The following is a 20,032-nucleotide window of genomic DNA, read 5'->3' on the forward strand; positions in this document are numbered from 1 at the left end:
TTCAAATTCAGAATTCCTTTCACCGTATGAATTATGTGTTTTTATTACTCACAAACCCAAATCCTTGGATGTAGAAATATGGCATTGGAATTTAATATACAGTAATAAGTCTTTTCAGTTTCAAATTTATGCCATTTTCACTCCGATTTCAGATTTTAATATTTTCATAATAAATCTTTAGATATAGAGGAAATGTTGTCATTGTTCAATTCTTTGTGGCAAACATTTAGTTTCTTCACAGCTCATTTACAATTTAAAGGCTGATGCAAATCCTATAAAGGCTGCTACACACTCCTGAGTATTTGATGTAACATACCTAGGCTATTTGATCTATTCCCATTCTATTTCCAGTAATGTTCTAACGAATGTTTGATGGCGTACAATTGATAATATATTACATAGAATATCTAGTAGAAATGTATTATCAATTTTACAGCATCAAACATTCGTTGGAAATTAAACATTACTGGAAATATATTGAGAATAACTTAATAACATAGATGTTACATCTAATATTCTGCATACACTAAATATTCTGTACTCTGTAAGAACCATTGACCTAAATCAACATGAAGAGTATGACCAGACAAAGTGGAACCAACATGCTACTTATTTAAATGCAATTACTAATCCACTGCTTCCTATATGCTGAAAAGTTGTGTTAGAGGTGTAAATTACATTACAGCTGCTTTACTGTATATGTTCACCAAGGTTGATTTGATCATAAGATTTTAAGTCCTACAGTGTATACAGTTTAAGCTTGAAAACTTCATAATCCTCATCAGAGAAGTCTATGTGGGTTTTTTTTTTTTATTTTAAAAAAAAATCTTTGACATTTAGAACATTTTAAACTCATCAATGAAAGCATAGTGTTCACTCATAGTCACTGTTGGAATTCCATATACTAAAAAAAGTATTCTGATATCACCAATCAAAAATGATATTGCATTCAGACCAAGAACTGCTCCCATCCGAAACCTCGATTAAGCGGTCACTGGGATGTGTTGTGTTTTGTTGAAGAGTCCGACAAGTACTTGTTTTTCAGAAAGCTTGTACATGTTCGGTTATATTATGAAGGGAATAAAACCTTTAATAATTAACATTTATTCAAAAACTTTGATTTTTGGAAAACTTGCTACAAAACATTTAGTCTACTTCACTGTATTTTGACCTTCCCCCTTGTTCTCATGGTTTTGATACAACAGCTATAAATCTTCAATGTTGATGTCTCACTCTGACAAGCGCCGCCCCTTGCCCCGAGAAAATGGGCGGCACGGTTTTCGGAGTGAGCCCCAACGTTGAAAATGTATATCTGTAGGATCAGCACAGGAGTGGTGGCATTTCGGGAGTTGGGGGTTGGGCCAAATTACAGTGATGATAAATTAAGTGTTTTTGTCTGAAGTTGTACTACAAAACATTCTGCCACAATGTTATGTCTGTTGACAAAATGTTTGCCAAAAATATTTTACAATCACAATTTGGCAACATTTTAAATGTATTTTTTCCATGTTAAACATTTTAAAGACCTTTATAGTACTGGGTTATACAACCATGATATGTCAGATTCCTTAGGGCTCAAGCTTATTTGATGCAGGATGATCTTCTGAGCATATTGACATCATTTTGATTGAAATCAGCCAAAAAATGAGGTGCCGGTCAAAAAACTTATTCGGACAGGGGGGTATGAAAATTGTCATTTTGCATCAAAAAGATTATTCAATGCCTTAAGGTTCGTTCATACTACCACCGCATTTGTGATGCGTTGCTTTGCGATGCGGTGCGTTGTCGCACTGCAAAATACTGCTTTGCGATATCGCAATGAAGTTAAATAACTTGGAAATGCGACGAGTTGCGTTGAGTTGCGGCAAAAGTAATCGATATATCGGCATCGCAAAGCAACGCATCGCAAATGCGGTGGTAGTATGAACGAACCTTTATTCTATTGATATTGGTGTTGTTTTATATGTTAATCGTGCCAAAGAATCCATTTTTGAAAGTTGCATAACATTTAGGGCGTCCGTATTCTTGGAAACTGCTGTTTTATGTCAAAATTAGGGTATGAGGGCGCTTTGCTCTTAGCACGCACACGCTCTTTCAACTGTAAAATTTAGTGTCGTTACTATGAAGATAATCATAGGTGACACCTGATCAAGAAATTTGAACTTTTTACATGATATGGTTTGACTTGAACACCCATTTGAACATTTCATGGAATGCTGTCATTGAAATGTACAGGGGTCATACTTTCATACCGTGTACATTTCAATGGAGGGCTTCCTGAAATTACAAAAAAGGTGCCACAGTCAAACGAAAAAAAGATAAATGCCAAAATTTCTTGTGGTGGTTCCACCTATGATTATCTTCATAGTTATGTCAATAAAATTGGAAGAGCGAATTCGAATTTAATGCAAAGCGCCCTCATACCCTAATTTGACATAAAATGACCGTTTCCAAGAACATGGATGCTCCAAAGCTTTTGCAACTTTAAGAAATGGATTCTTCGGCACCAAAAACAACACCAATATCAATAGAATAAGGCATAGAATAATATTTTTCAGACCCCTTGTCCGAATAAGTTTTTGGCCAGCACCTTCTCATTTTTGGCTGATTTCAATAAAAAGGTGTCAAAATGCTCAAGAGATCATCCTGCATCATAAGCTTGAGCCCTAAGGAATCTGAAACATCACCCTTTTTTTACCCCACTTTAACCGACCCCTAATATAACACAATATTTAAATGTTATTTAAAACAGTTTGATCAAAACCAAAACAGTTTCATAATTTTTGTGTTTGCTGTGGGTGGGGTGTATCTGAGGTGAATTGTTGATCCAAAAGGGGACTACAAAGTAGGCCAGGTGTAAGTTCATCATGTTCATAAAGACCTTTTGTCTCGCTTGATCTTGTTCAGGAAGAGACAACACAGTCACTATTCAGCACTACATGTAGGCTTTATATCAATGATCATTGGGTGAGGGACTATCGACTATGTACTTTTGAGCAGGACTTTTGTCTCTAACACACTGTCAATCATACTCCACATCTACATTATCATCCAATCTAACCACAAACACCCAAGCTTGCAAGTACAAGAGGTACGTCCATGCACCATGTGTGGGAGTTTAACTTTCGTGCCCAAACCAAACGCTGCAGTTTCCACCGATTGTGGTGTATGGTGTAGTTAGCAGTGGTAATGGCACGTGCCATGCCCGGAGGTTTAAACCATCACTAGATCTTGGCGACCAATCGATCACAAGCCAGATCCATTTGAAGATGCTATCATGGCTAAATCATGGAACCTGTCGGGTTTTGCATAGAAACCTTTTAAACATTTTAGTAGTCTGCATGGGAAGCTAACAAACAGAGGGAGTATGTTGACTGAAAAGATCAGATGTGAAAATCTATCAATTGTACACAAATTAATACAAATCTCGAGTTTATGCATAAATGTAAAAGCCAGAGTATGCACGGTCTAGGATGACGTGGACAATATAGGTAAAGAATCACCTACAGGGTTGTTCACAATATTTATCAAATAAAATGGTTCTGATTGGGAAAATATTTGCTGGAAATAAATTTGAAGGTATATGGGAGATATGTTTATGGTCAAATTGTAAATTGCTCCGATTTGACTGATCTTTGATGGAAATACCTAGAGTATGATGAGGAGAATAGCACGACTGAAATTATTTATGTTATTTTGCAATTCGCTACGCACAGGCACTTGACATTGATCCACAAGCCTCAGCACACTTTGCAGGTTGTCGCTGACCACTATGGCCCTACATCATTCCATAAACCATTTAACAACAATTCAGGGACTTTGCTGCTACAAGAGCGCACACCCTAGACATTCCACAAATAACCATCGCAACCAGGATCAGCTCCCCGAGTTTCGTATGGGTTACAACGAGACAATTCCTTGTTCAGGGGAATTTCAACCTGACTGACTCAACAGGTCAAGGTTATTTAGATGATTAACTACGTCGGATTTGATCTTTTCCAGCTTTTTGCTGTGTAACATCGCAAATAGTGCAAACTATTCTTTTTTCTGAAACCTCTAAGATAGGCAAACAATATTTGCCTGAGGCAGCCTCAACTTTTACGAAAATTGGAGCAACTGACTTTTGACCCATATGCAACAAGCAAATCGACCTTTGACCTGTTGTGCCCCGTACCTTAACGATACAGTCAAGACAATACTCGGGTCATGCACAACTGCTTTAAATTGTTGTCCATGCAATCGCGCGGTTTTTGAAGTTGGCTATCCGACGACCACCGGTCCATTAGCCTCTTAAGAAGTATGGCGGACACAATAGGTGCTGCACGTACAAAGCGGGTAAAGTCTTTTGAATTTGGCGGGTTTACCCATATTGAATACTGCCCTCCTATTGTGTACACGGGAATTTTTTTTCGGGGGGGCATTGAGGGGGAAAAGTGAATTTCAGGAGGGGGGGGCAAAATCAACCAAATTTGCGCAAAATTGCCCTAAAAAGTGGAAATTTCGTAATTTTGGGTTTTTACTGGGGGGTAAGAGTTCTGACTGGGGAATTTGGCCCCCGTGGCGCCGCCACTGTGTGTACGCCACGCTTCGAAAAGGTTAATGCAATCACCCTCATGTTAATCATGATCAAAATGTTATACAAAATACGATAACCATGATTAGGCCTACTCGTAGGGGAGAATGATTAGGCCTACTCGTAGGGGAGTGTTCGCCCTATATTTTTCTGACCAGCCTAGCGATGTTAGGGATGACCTGATTAGCCCATGTGAAAGCCCTATGCAGACATGCCAACTATAATTAAAGACCGAGATAAATGCAATTTATCGCGTCTGATGTCACTGTCAATTACGATCCTTGATTGGTTTACACAGGTTAATCAGCGCGTAAAAGGAAGACCGATCTATCTGGTGCTGATCGGAGAAAAGGAATAGCAGCAAATGGCGAAAAAGTTCGTACTTTTACAAGGCAAAAAGCAGCTTTTCTAGGGATTGTGGACATGGTGCCTTCACCAAAGAAAGTTTCTTACTATAAAGCCCTAACTTTTGAGATGGTTTGCATGTCGAAAGGTGCAAAATCAACAATAAGGCGCCCGGTTATAAATCCGCGTTCAGCAAGTCATCATCACGACACTTGTAAACAAACCGTGCTCGAGTTTGATTGACAGGTGACGTCAGACGCGATAAATTGTCTTTATCTTTGTCTTTGTTTCACCGTATTTTGTACGGTAAAACGTGAAAAATACGGTAGTACAGTCACCCCCCAAAAAATACGGAATTCCAGAATTTTGACCAAAATAATAAAATGTTGTGTCTTAAAAAGATGAACAGCTGCAAGATTAGACTACTGTCTGAATTACTGGTATCATTTGACCACTTTCTTGGTCTGTTAAAGTGGTTGCCTACATCGTTTTTCTCTCGACTTTCGATGATGCATGCACATTAAAAAATTATTATAGGCCTACAAGATGCTTTCCGAAATAATTTTCTTCGGACTTGCAGATTTTTCATGCACATTATTATTTTTTATTAACCACCTAATGCTATGTTTTCTGAAGGTATTGAGTTAACTATTTAGCTGTTTTGGTACAAAAGAATAAGCATACTAAGAAGCTTTCCGACCTCCTTTTACTTCCGACTTTCGAAACATGCATGCACATTAAAGAAATATTTAATTGGCTTACAAGATGCTTTCCGAAATAATTTTCTTCCGACTTGCAGATTTTTCATGCACATTCATATTTTTATTAACCACCTAATGCTATGTCTTCTGAAGGTATTTAGTTAACTATTTAGCTCTATTGATGCAAAAGAATAAGCCTACAAGAAGGTTTCCGACCTCCTTTTACTTCCGACTTTCGCACGATGCATGCACATTAAAGAAATATTTATAGGCCTAGGCTACAACATGGTTTCCGAAATAATTTTCTCCTGACTTTTCTTTTCATGCGCATTAATATTTTTTATTAAGCATCTTCATCTAACTGCTACACATACTATGTCTTCTGGAGGTATTTAGTTAACTATTTAGGTCTGCAAAAGAATAAGCCTGCAAGATGCTTTCCGACTTTGTTTTCTCTATGGTGCACGCAGTGGCACATTAATATTTTTAATATTTTTCTTTAACCATGCATAGACAACTGCTAGTAACATTGGCATTAAACTGTTTTTTTGTCTTTCGGGAAAACATGAACAAAACCCGATGTTAGGCCTATCAACTGATACTATAATGATGATCAATGATTTTCCGAACTTGAAAGATTTTAACAAAGCATGCTTCTAACAACATTAGAAGTAACAAATATATTAATTTGTTTGGTCTACATACTTTATCCAATTTCGTGAGGTCAAAGGTCACATACAAGGTCAAAGGTCGACTGAGGTCACCAAATTTTTTAATAATTAATTTTCAATTGTGCATCACATATCCGAAAATCAGCTTGATCTGTTGTGTAATTAAGGAAATATGACGACTTTAAGATGGCCGCTTTCCATGTAAAATATAGCAAAGTAGCACATTCAATGAGTGATAACTCATAAAGGAAGCATCTTTCTGTATTAATTTATTACTTTGATGGAATGGTTCTTTGGTATTGCCAAATTTGATTACAAATTCGTAAATGGGCCCCTGGACCCCGGCCGTTACGTGCTCGGTCGCACAAGTGCTCCATCACAATTATGTGTTCTGCTTTTGGGGTTTCTGGGGTTGGCAGGTATGCAAAAGGTACAAATTTAAAAAATACGGTTTTAATCTGGATTTCAAAGTTGGCATGTCTGTATTAGCTATATACGGCCACAATCCCAGAACTATAGGCCTTACAATAGCAACAGGATAGAGCAAACAAAAAAGTTTTGCAAAGTGGCGAACTTGCCCCAATATGGGGCAGGTTCGCCCATATGGTGGGGTAAGTTCACCCTAATCACAAAATTGCATAACAATAACATATTAAATGCAAACATTTAGCTAATTTAGTATACAGGACATTCATTCTCTTCTGGTGAGTCACATTTGTTGCAGGGGTCGGGTCAGGTTAAATGTAGGGGTCCAAAGTGAGCTTAAACGTATCATGTTTACAACTTCGGGGAGATCATGGATTAGGACATAAACGGTGGTATGAATACTGATACCACATAACTTAAAACATAAAACATAAAAAAACATGCTTTTCAGTAGTTTTACCTTGTTTAATGGTATAATTATAAATAGTTTGCATAATACGCTGATGGGGCAGGTCCGCCCTCCATTTTGGGGTAAGTCCGCCCGGGGAAGATATAGGGCGAACATGCCCCATCCTCAAAAGGGCGAACGTGCCCCTTGTGCACATTTTTGTATTTTCTTCAGGGTATATATGCAAAATACAAATCGAAAAAGGATTTTATAACTGCATTAAATCTTTCACAAATCCCATATGTTCCCAATACAGATTTCCATTAAAACCATCTGTATTTATGTATCAATGATAATACAACATTATTAATGCAAGAATTACGTTTTGGTGTATTTTTGTTTTGTTTTGGCTGCAGTTCGATGAACACGTCCCTATATGTCGCGTAGCTAACATGAGAAGTTTATAATGACCTATGTCACCTAATTTTGCCATCACCAAATTCCCCGATAGTCCTAGTGCTGAAAAACAAGGGGTGGGCGAACCTGCCCCTAGGGCGAACACTCCCCGCTCTCCCCTATCTTTATAGATGTACGTATCATTTGATCAATTTTAAAATAAGGTGATTTGCCCATGGCATGGTTGGCAACAGAATACATTGTAGTAATGTAGAACACATCAATATATCATGACATACAGTAGGTATGCCTAGTTACAATTATTGGTATAACAAGAAAAATAATACTAACGAAGGCGCAGTGATCCGAACAAACCAGCTAATCAATCCCTTTTAATATGTTTGATGCATGATACTTTACCTCGTCGTCTTGACTACTGATATACATAATGTAGTTTAATAGCACAGTGTGGTTTAATAGTAAGGTTTTGAGGATAAAGTATAATGATAGTTATTAGATGCCTTCGTAGCCTGTGCATAAATGATCAAAATGGGATAAACAGCTATAAACATCTATCTATCTATCTATACTACTAAAATAATAGCCGTTAGATGTGTGTGTGTCTGTGTGTCTGTGTGTCTGTCTGTCCGGCTATGCGTTTCGCGACTTTCGCCGCGCTTCGACGCATCTTTCCGATATTTCAGACATAGATGGGTATCGGGCGTGCGCTGTTTACCGGGTAGTTTCGAAGGTCATCGGAGGTCAAGGTCAAAGGTCAAAATTTCAAACTTTGTCCGATCGGGCCCAAACTTGGTGGGTGGAATCCTTGATAGGAGGGGAATATAATGCGCGAAATAAAATCGAGGTCAACCGAGGTCAAAGGTCATCACGGAGGGGTCAAATTTCAAACTTTGTCAGATCGGGCTCAAACTTGGTGGGTCGAAACCTTCGTATGAGGGGAGCATGAAAAACATATGGAGGTCATCCGAGGTCAAAGGTCATGGATTTCAAACTTTGTCCTATCGGGCTCAAACTTGGTGGGTGGAATCCTTGATATAAGGGGAATATATGCGCAAAACTAAATTGAGGTCAACCGAGGTCAAAGGTCATGTAGGGGCTAAATTTAAACTTTGCCCTATTGGGCTTAAACTTTATAGGTGGAATCCTTCGTATGAGGGGAGCATGAAAAAAATTACAACGAGGTCATCCGAGGTCATCTGGGGTCAAACAGTATCGCTATCATGCCAGTGCTCTCACAGCATCAGGGCTCTCACAGCTGCAGGTGCACTAGTCTATCTATCTATACTATAATAATCATAAGCTCTGTCTGTGTGTCCGGCTATGCGTTCAGCTGCGCTTCGACGCATCGAGCCGAAATTTCAGATATGGATAGGTGACGGGAAAAGCATATTGACCGGGTGGTTTTCGAAGGGCCCCCTCGAGGTCAAAGGTCATCTAGGGGGGGGGAAATACCTTAAGTGGATAACAAACAAATGGATACAAAGAATCCACTAGACGACTCCCAACATGTCTCAAGTTGCCCAAGCAGCATGGTGCTTTTTATGGGTGAATAGGTCATTCATTCATTCCTTGAGTATTGCCAGAGACCACAAGGGACAAGAGTTATTTTGCTTTCAAAGAAATAATGTATCTGTAGTAGCTGCAGGTACACTGGAAGCAACTGAGTAGGAATATGGGGGATTCCCCAATATGTTTGAAATTGCTGATATAAACCTTCAAACAGTATTATGAGTATATGCTATCATGCTGCTGGTGCTGTCAAAGCTTCAGGGCCCTCATAGCTACAGGCGCACTAGTACTACATGTACTAAAATAATAGCCGTTAGATGTGTGTCTGTGTGTCCGGCTATGCGTTTCGCCGCGCTTCGACGCATGGTTCCGATATTTCAGATATATATGGGTACCGGGCAGGCGCTGTTTACCGGGTAGTTTCGAAGGTCATCGGAGGTCAAGGTCAAAGGTCAAAATTTCAAACTTTGTCCGATCGGGCCCAAACTTGGTGGGTGGGATCCTTGATACGCGGGGAATATATGCCCGAAATAAAATAGAGGTTGATCGAGGTCAAAGGTCATTACGGAGGGGTCAAATTTCAAAGTTTGCCCGATCGGGCTCAAACTTGGTGGGTGGAATCCTTCGTATGAGGGGAGCATGAAAAACATTATATGGAGGTCATCCGAGGTCAAAGGTCAAAGGTCATGGATTTCAAACTTTGTCCTATCGGGCTCAAACTTGGTGGGTGGAATCCTTGATACGAGGGGAATATATGCGCAAAACAAAATTGAGGTCAAAGGTCATGTAGGGGCTAAATTTAAACTTGATAGGTGGCATCCTTCGTATGAGGAAAGCATGATAGGTCATCTGGGGTCAAACAGTATCGCTATCATAATGAGTGCTCTCACAGCATCAGGGCTCTCACAGCTGCAGGTGCACTAGTACTACTAATAATACCAGATCTGTATAACAGCTGCGTGCCGTGTGCTGTGTGCTGTGTGTGTCAGTGTGTAATCAAGTTTACTGCATAGTGGCAGCTATTGGCAGCTGCCCAACGCTTCCAAGTAGCCGAGAAATCACGTTTGAACATGACCGTCTATAAATAGCTCTGATAACATTGAATACTGGGCTTGCAGTATTGCACAATCAAGTGCAATAAGAAAAAAAAAGCAAAAGTGGCTAGAGTTAAATATTTGAAAGAAACATTGGTATATCCCCAAGCACCATCACGATGTCCTGGCTTGAATTCATCTCTCAGATTAGAGGAATATCAATCTATCTACTAGTAATATATAATTCATTTAAAGTTTCAGTGTTGAATGAATTGGTGCATCGTGATATGATATTGGGCCTACACATATTATGCAAATCCAGAGCAAGTTTGCGTTTGCTAGGTTATCCAAGGTCAAAGGTCAGGTCAACTACAGTCACAGTAATTGGTAATACCCTGGTACATGTACATGCATATTTCCCAGATTGCACAACAAGTTGAAACAATTGGTACAAATGGCTAATTCATTTAAAGTTTTCAGTGTTGGAGCACCGTGGCATGATATTAGGCCTAAATGCAGATCCAAAGCATGTTTGCATTTGTTAGGTCATCCAAGGTCAAAGGTCAGGTCAAATTAAAGTTGCTCATATCGGGCTGTAACTCGGGGGAAACAATCCCTGGCACTTGAGGAGTATAAAACCGCAAAGGTCATCTGAGGTCAAAGGACAGGTCAAATTCAAAGTTGCTCCGATTTGGCTGTAAGTCAAGGAAAATGATCCCTGACACTTGGGGAGTATGAAACCGCAAAGGTCATCCGATGTCAAAGGTTAGGTCAAATTTAAAGTTGCTCCGATCGGGCTGTAACTCGGGGAAAACAATCCCTCGCACTTGAGGAGTATGAAACCGTAAAGGTCATCCGAGGTCTAAGGTCAGGTCAAATTCAAAGTTGCTCCGATTGGGCTGTATGTCAGGGAAAACAATCCCTGGCACTTGGGGAGTATAAAACCACAAAGGTCATCCGAGGTCAAAGGTCAGGTCAAATTTTAAGTTGGTCCGATGGGCTGTAACTCAGAGAAAATGTAGTATAATCAGACTTTCTGAGAGTAACTGAATCTTAGTGCACCATATACTCATTAATTGTGCAAAGAGTGCCAACTGCATTGAAGTTGAAGCTGCTATATATAGCTCTTTATCAACTTGAAGTTGCAGCAGCAGCAAGAAATGCTGTCGTTCTCTAGTTTAATATATTTTGACATTGTTTGTTGTTACTGTCAAAGTTCCCCCGGTTAATGAGGGTAAAATCAGTAATAAGTTCGCATTGCAAATATTTTATACTACGACGTGTAAATTGACCATGTTGATCATTCATGACGAGAACACTGTTAGAAAACAACGTAACATGCAAAAATAATTATTATTCATGATTAATTAGTGAACGAATTGCTGGTATTCTTTTCCACATTTCATGCCCCGAATAAAGAGCCGTTTATAGGTTTTGAAGTTTACTTCTGCCAATATTGAAATAGGGAGCAGCTGTGTTAGGCTTTATATACATGGTGGCTCTGAAAAGAGCCGATACGGACACTATTTTTGTTGTGTGTGTTGAGTGCCCCAACCGATTGCCAATTGAAAGCAACAAGATCTGCTCTTTGCAAATATGGGGGCAAAAAAAGACTCGCTCGCAGGGAAAATGAGTGGTGGAAAGTGTTCGGGGGGGGATATACAATATTTTACAATAGAAGACAATGAGAACCGAGATCAATTTGACAATTAGCATCGGGTTAGGTTTTATATTTCCCTTATTGTTTAATTTATGTTTTGTGGTTTACTATTCATTGGCCTGACGTTTACCACGCACGCCACAAACTAAAACTCTTCCGCCGCACATATCTTCCTTTTTAAAGGGAATTTTATTAACAAAATGCAAAGATTGCATAAATGAGACGCGTTACATGTAGTACAATCGATTATACATTTGCAGCCGTCGAGGATCCGAAATATTTCTGAGTGACAAGCTATTACCTAGAACGTTTCAATATATCAACGCAATTTTCACGGTATCATCACTTTAGAACTTGAAAGAAGTCAAATGATATTAGACAACTGGGCCACCTTATTGGTGGCCTTATCGGGTGAGTGTTATCAAATCATGCATTTTTATTTTGCATCATTAAATCCATTTAACAATTTAATTCTGTTTAGAATGTATACGAATTTGCTTTTGTGGAATTGGTTTAAGGAATCTTTTGAGGGACCTGAGAGCACATCAGACCACAGATATTGAAGACTCTAATTGCATTCTGAATACGAGGAATGTCCTTCCGGAGATCAAATGATTTTTTTTTCTTTTAAATTCGCGATATAATACATTATTACATATTATTATGACAAGTTTGATATTTTTGTTGATATTTCATAGTCCTAGCAGTAAACGCTTAAAATCTAATGATATGTACTTAAAGTGTATGTAGCTGGAATGAAAAGCCGGCCATCAATTGAAATTTTTGACCGTCCATATTGCAGATATTCATTTTTTCCAAACAAAACCTACATTTTTTTGGTGTTTGGGGCAAAATATATCTTCAATACGAAAGGTCAAAATGGACGGCTTTTCATGCCAGCTACATACACTTTAGGCCGCAGTACATATATCATTAGATTGATGCAGTTTATTTCGAGGACTGTAACATTTCAAAAATATGATTTTTAATCATTTGCAATAAAATTTGTATTATATCGCGAATTTCAAAAAATCAAAATTATTTGATATCAGAAGACCATTCCTTGTATACAGAATGCAATTCGATATGTCTGATGTGCTCTTAGGTCCCACAAAAACGAGTGAAAACGTCGCTATCCGAGCCCTTAATATAATAGTGTTCAGTATAAATTGCACGAAATAGTGATCGCTTTGGACCCAACATTTGGGTTTTCTGTGGATGCGCTTAAGGGATCTGTTTTGAGCGTTTCGACAGTATTTTTTGTGGGACACGAGAGCACATCAGACATATCGAATTGCATTCTGAATACGAAGAATGTCTTTCTGATATCAAATAATTTTAATTTTTTGAAATTCACGATATAATACAAATTTTATGACATTTTATGACATTCTTCGTATTCAGAATGCAATTCGAGATGTCTGATGTGCTCTTGTTCCACAATAAATACTGTCCAAACGTTCATACCCCAGCCCTTAAAGTTTTAAATTTTGCAATTTTCTGTTGACTTCAGGTCAATGCCATCACTCATTTGGAAGTTTTGGGTAGATTCTAGCAATTTTTGGTTATATTTAATATTGAGCTATGGCAAACTACCTGAACTGAAACTTCTGCAGGCTATGCCAGGGAGTCAGAAAAATTGCAACTATACTAGTGAGATATTACATTTTATTAGGTTTATTATCCTTAAAGGTGAACCTCATTGAAAATAAAGTTATATATCAATGGAAAGCTTATGATGCCAGGAAGCAGAAAAGAATATTTTTTATTTGCCTAACGCACCAGGATAGACATAATCTCCATGAAAAGATTGGATATTGGCACCCCCCCTAAATTACAAAACGAAATCGTTCAAATTGGGCGCTTTCGATGATGACGTCAGCACGGGGACACACAGTTACTTCCGGGTTTGATTGTAAACACAATGTCCATGCATTACTGTGGCATGCATCGGGCCAATGCACGAACTCAGTCATTGTCAACTTACTTTACATGAAAATATCTTCAATAAAATAAGAATAACATGAAGGAAACATCATGATCAAATCAAGAATGAAGTTCCTGAATAAAGTGTGTGGATTAAAAATGGGAAAAGTGCTGGTCGGGTGATTTGGGATAGGCCAAGCCATCCACGATATGCAGGGTATATTACAGTAAAGCACGAAGAGCGAAGATTCGCCGAAGAACCGGAATGAAAACAGATTGCAAAAAATAACTGCTAGTGCTACCAGTTCAGATCGTCACACCAAGTTGAGATGAACTTATCACAATGAGAAAATGAAGGAATAGAATAAGGTACATGTACGGGATTTTTTAATTATTTCTTAACTGTACAACCGGTCATGTATGATAGGCGAACTCGTAGATACATACGGGGCGGGGTGAACTATGACTGAGTCTCAGTCGCCGAGTGTTCCGTATCCGCGACTGTACGTACTGTACTTGCAGACAAAATGACCGATATGATATTCACATTCTGATATTTCCAACTTATTCATTCATTCATTCATTCATTCATTCATCTTTATTTCATTCAAATATAAAATATAACAGCACAACAATTAAACACATACATTGAATGAGGAAGTTCTCGGAAGGCCGGTTGGCCTGTATTAAGAACCCCCTGCCCTAACAAAAAAAGTTTCAAAATAACAACAACAACAAAATATACCGCAAAATGTCAAAAACTCCCTCCCCCCTCATTTATCCTAACAAAAACCAAAAGAGCCTGTTGTGATCAAGAATATGCAAGAAATTACAGAGATAAATTCAATACTACATTAACCATATTACAGATAATAATATTGCTACTTCATCAGCAAAATTTATTCCTGTAAATGTTCCAAATATAAGGGAAGGATTGATCAAATCTGCTGAAACACGGCGCAAACTTGTGCTACCGGAGAGACGAAGCGAGTCGCTGTGTTTGCCCACCTTGATCGGCGCGGCTGCCTGTAATTTCTTCAGCATAAAAGCAGCAATTTACGCATCGTGTTCGGTAATCCATAAAACATGAATGTTTCACTTTTTCAGTACACTGATTGTAGTATCATTAAAAGAATCGTGACACAAGTGACAATATTTTAATTTTATTCAGATTTCAGAATTCCATCAAATAACGGTCTACTAAGCCTAAATTTTATTTATTTTATAATAAAGTATCTGTTTCTTTCAATCGTGATTGTGTGGAAAGAATGTACCGGGAGAATGTATTACCGCAATGCGCTAAATATGAAAACCTTTATGGGCTGGATTTGATGAAATCGGCCTTTTTTTTATTAACTTTTTGATTACTACAAGACGATATTTTTAAAAATCAGATATTTTAAAATGAATCAAGAATAGGGAATGTCACAAACAAGTTATTTAATGTGTTATTCGATCATGTTTATTCAGTCCATGACATGAACGGTATACGGTAGCAGCAATCATTTGCGCATGTAATTGATCCCAGCGCGAAATTCAAACTCAATTACCCAGTTATACCCAGCCAGTTATGACTGATTTTGTCAAAATTTACGGAACATTTTCGTGTTGACAATAATTCTATTATTTCTAATATATATAGAAGGAATCAGCAACTTGAAGATTCTTCTCATTTCAAGCTTTATTGTGAAAATCAGACTTGCCGGGCAGCTTGCAAAGTACAGGAAGCCAGTCTTGTTTACATGTTTCCGAGTAGGATCACGTGACTGCGAACCCTGAGCTTACGTCACGAGCATTCTCAAGGTCATAGACGATTGATTTGGGTGCTTTTTGGGCGTCTTAAAAAGACCAAAAATTCATTCATTTTTTAATTTTTCAGCTTTATTGGCCATCAAAAAAATCGGAAAAAAATATTTTTAATATCCTGATATCATAAGCTTTCCATTGATATATAACTTTATTTTCAATGAGGTTCACCTTTAAGAAAGGCGACCTCTCTCTCATGACAAACTATCGTGGTATTTCGCTTATGTCCATTTGCCGCAAAAGTGTACAAGGTCATTTTGAACAGGATCCGACCTCACATTGATCCTTTACTGAGAAACGACAGGCTGGCTTTAGATCAGGTCGCAGCTGTGCTCAGCAAATACACATTTTGAGGAGGATCATGGAAGGCTTCAAGGAGTACTAACTTCCCTTGACGGTCACTTTTGTGGACTTCAAAAAAAAGCCTTTGACTCCATCAACAGATCCGTCATGTTTTCAGTGCTGTTATGGTAGCTGGAAGTATCTCAGAGTCTTTCCAAGTAACAACTGGAGCTCAGGGTGATGTATTCCTGTTCATTATCCTGGTAGATTACCTTCTGAAGAAATCAACTTTTGGAATTGACGCTGGAATTGTTACATACCCACGTCGGTCAAACAGGTATCCAACACCACTCCACTGGTTGCCAGAGTCAAAATTTCTCGGCCATATAGGCCTACTGCGTCTTGAAGATGACGAGCCTGTGAGAGAATATGCCCTTTATATTCCACCAGAGGAAACCGGGACGGCCGCACACACTGTACTAGTATGTCCAGCACCTCCTAGGATATACTGAAGGGATGCTGCAGCCAAACCAGGCAGCCAAACAAAATTGTTTCGCGTGCCCAAGATCGCAATAGTTGGAGAAAACTTGTAGTCGCCTGCTCCGCAGCCGACTGATGATGATGATGTTGATGATGAGCTTTATGGTTATGATAATTACACATTTTTGGGTCTTTCCCCCGATATTTAACCATACAGGGTGTCCCAGAAAAAAATACCGGGTGAATGAATTTGGACATAGGCCTTACTCGAGAAACGGACATCGGAATCAAACAATTTAAATGTACAGCGGGTAGCTCATTTTATCGTGCATCATTATACCAGTACATACATTTTATTTGATTCGGTTGACTGGTTGCGAAGAAATTAACGATTACATAATGCACGCATCAATGCAGTTCATTCCAAGTTTGATTAACAGGCGCTTTCTCATATACGCCATCCCTTCCAAAAGTTTGTGTATCTCATTAAATTTAATCCTCATTATCTAGTTTATAATCCAACGGTGTGTTATTTTAGGCCTATGTTATTCATGCTTTCACTGAAGATGACGAGAAAAAAACCACGATTTCTGTAATTGGAAACTTCCCAGCTTTAATTCTTTATCACGTTATGCAAATATGTTATATTTTAACTTTCCAAAGAACATTTGAGCCACGGATGACAATGCTCAAGTGCTAATAGCTTCAAACTTGGAATGAAGTGAATTGACGTATGCGTTATGTAATCGCTCATTTCAAACGATTCAAGTAAAATTTGCATATAAGATGCACAATAAGATGGGCTATACGCTGTTTTTTGTTTTGTTTTAATTCTAATGCCTATTTCTCGACTTGCGTCCTTGATCATCCACCCGGTATTTTTTTATGGGACGCCCTGTATACAATCAATTTCCCAAGCGTTTAATGTTTTTGAGAACTGATATTTTCTTACAGTATAGATGTCCAACTCAAACTTTACACATTTTCTCAATTTTGGGTCATTTTAAATAGGCCTATAATTTAAATTGCTCAAGGATCCCGTCAAGGATACAAAGTGTCACCAGCCGGATTCGATTCTAGGCTACGCACAAAAGTATCCGAATACTTAAAACAAAAGCAATATCTTAAGGGGTCGGTCACCCACCTTTGCAGAGTAGGCCTATTTTTTGTGGGACCTGAGAGCACATCAGACACACCAAATTACATACGAGGAATGTCCTTCTGATATCAAATAATTTGGATTTTTGCAGTGCCGCCGAAAGCCATACGGACCCGGGGGTGAACGCACGAGCCCCATTTGATCAGCAATGAATGAACTGTCACCAAAAGATCCAGTGTTTTTTTTTCAAATTCATTTCCACTCAGTTTATTTTAATTTAGTTTTCAGTTATTTTGATCATACGGATAAAGTTTGCAAATTGCGTAGTAGACTATGCCATAGTCGATTTTTGATAAATAAAAGCATGTTATTAATCATGATGAAAGCATTCAGTTGAACTCGAAATTATACTGATATTTATTACATCAAAATACTAGTATAAAATTATTGTGAAGAAAAAGTTTATATAATTATATTAGTGACAGTAAAAGAAAGTAAAGTGTACGTAGGCTTATATTATTGAATGCAACATATCATAATGTCATAATTATATTGGCACTTCAATACTGAACAATTCTGATTTTATATAGAATCTACGAGTTAAAAATGGAAGCTAACAAACAGAGGCGGTACGGTAACTGAAAAGATCAGTTGTGAAAATCTATCAATTGTGCACACATTAATTAAATCAGAGTTTTAAGCTTAAAGACAATATCCAGAGTATACACAATGGGCAAGTGGACTACGGAGTCTAATTGCGTAGCCGCTCGTGTAGGCTATTGAAACTTGCAGGCGCGTTTCTTGTTTCTTGCTACGTAAATTCCGGGGTGGGTACTGCCCAATATTCTACGAAGTGTGGTCCATTCATGCGATCTTTCCCGTGTTATGCAAATTAACATGTTTCTGACCAAATTTAAGCTCATACGTTTAACACGTAACCTTTACTAGATGCACTTTTGATCAGTTTTAAATATTTATTGTTTAAAGATGAATTGCTCGTTGGTTGGCAATAGAATAGTAACGGTAGAAAGCATACATCATCATGATATAGGCCTACATAAACGGCGACTAGCGATCGTGCAAAAGTAAAAGCGTTTTAAAAGCCTATTAAGGCTCTGATGCATGGACATTTACCTCGGTGTCTTGACTTCCGATATAGGTAGTTAATACTACTGTGGTTTTGAAATATTTAGTAGGCTTCCAATGTATCCAGACATACCATTGTCAGCATTAAGTTAATTAGTTTGATTGATAAAATATTTAACATTGTTCTAGGTAATTATAAATAATAATAGGTTAATAACAAAACAAAAAGCGGCAGAAATTGTACGAGTCTTCAAGCCCAGAAACAAGAGCTAACAAGTCAGGTGCACCATATGGAAAGGTTTCTATACAAAACGATTCTCTTATAAACCACCATGCGCACAGTTTCCACCTTGATACACCTGAGCACACATTTTCGTCCCAAGAGCTTCCAAGCAGAGAACAACAAGCAGTGAATGTCTCCACCACAGTCTTTGATTACACTACACGGTTGAGTGCATAGCAATGTAGGAGCTGTGAAGCTTCTAGTTAATAATGGGCCTCTTTGATTAGTTTTGGTCGAAACCTCAAGTGTTCCCTTCATCCAATCAGAATTTGTTTTATATCAAACGAAAGCTAACACTTCCCCCTAAAAACACTTTTAGTCACTAGGTCAACAGATAACACAAATCAATGTTATAGCAAGGCGAATGTGGAAAATCTGTTGAAAACTACCTATCCAAGCACATTTTTTGACCAAAATGTAGGTTTTAAAAGTCAAAACCTCAAGTGTTCCTTTCATTTTTTTGAATTTTGACCAATTTCACCAAAAATATTTGAAATTTGGGCCAAAATAGTGCTTTTTATGATTTTTTTGAAAAATCAGCATTTTTGACCATTTTGGTGCAAATTTCTCAAAGTTGGTCGAAATTTAAAAAAAAACAAAAAAAAAAAAAAATCAAAAAAAATTTAAAAAAATAAAACAAAAAAAAAAAAAAAAAAGTGGGCCAAAAACCGTTATTTTTGGGATTTTGGGCCAAAAATGGCATTTTGGCCCAAATTTGACCTCACAGATGAACTTATCAAGTCTTTGCCATTCTAAATATGTATACTTTTATATACTTTAGACCAACAATGTAGAAGTTATGAGGCCCGAAAGTTTCCATAATTCCAGGGTTCAGACCAACCTTAAGAGCACCGATCAGATGATTCATGATTCAACTCAATTCAGTCACTTTTTGCTACACAAAGAAATGAAAGTGGCCCTGCAGTTTTAGGACTACTTTACACAACTGGCTATATCTCCACTTGTAGACCACCGATTTTATTGAAACAAAGCTTATGTAGTAGTTTAAAAAAAAATACCTTGATGATGCAGTAAAATTCAAACCAATCAATAAGTGACATAAAGCTATTTTCTAAATTGTATAAAATTTTGTATTACAACCTGTATAAATTTAAAAAAAATCGAATGTGGTCAATGATAATTATGAACGCAGTCGTATAATTCTGTTTTTGGATTACTTGTAGGAATTTGCCTAGTCAACTGTCAAGTTTGTGTACTGAAACAAAGACCAGACCCATCTCAAAGAGGCACTTTAAGATGGTCACTATCCTATAACGAAAGATGTTTTTGTCAAGCGGTAGTAGCGCCTCGACCGCCTACTCAAACATGTAATGGAGTAGACGAAT

This window comes from Amphiura filiformis, chromosome 4 (assembly GCF_039555335.1).
Source record: "Amphiura filiformis chromosome 4, Afil_fr2py, whole genome shotgun sequence".
Lineage (NCBI taxonomy): Eukaryota > Metazoa > Echinodermata > Ophiuroidea > Amphilepidida > Amphiuridae > Amphiura > Amphiura filiformis.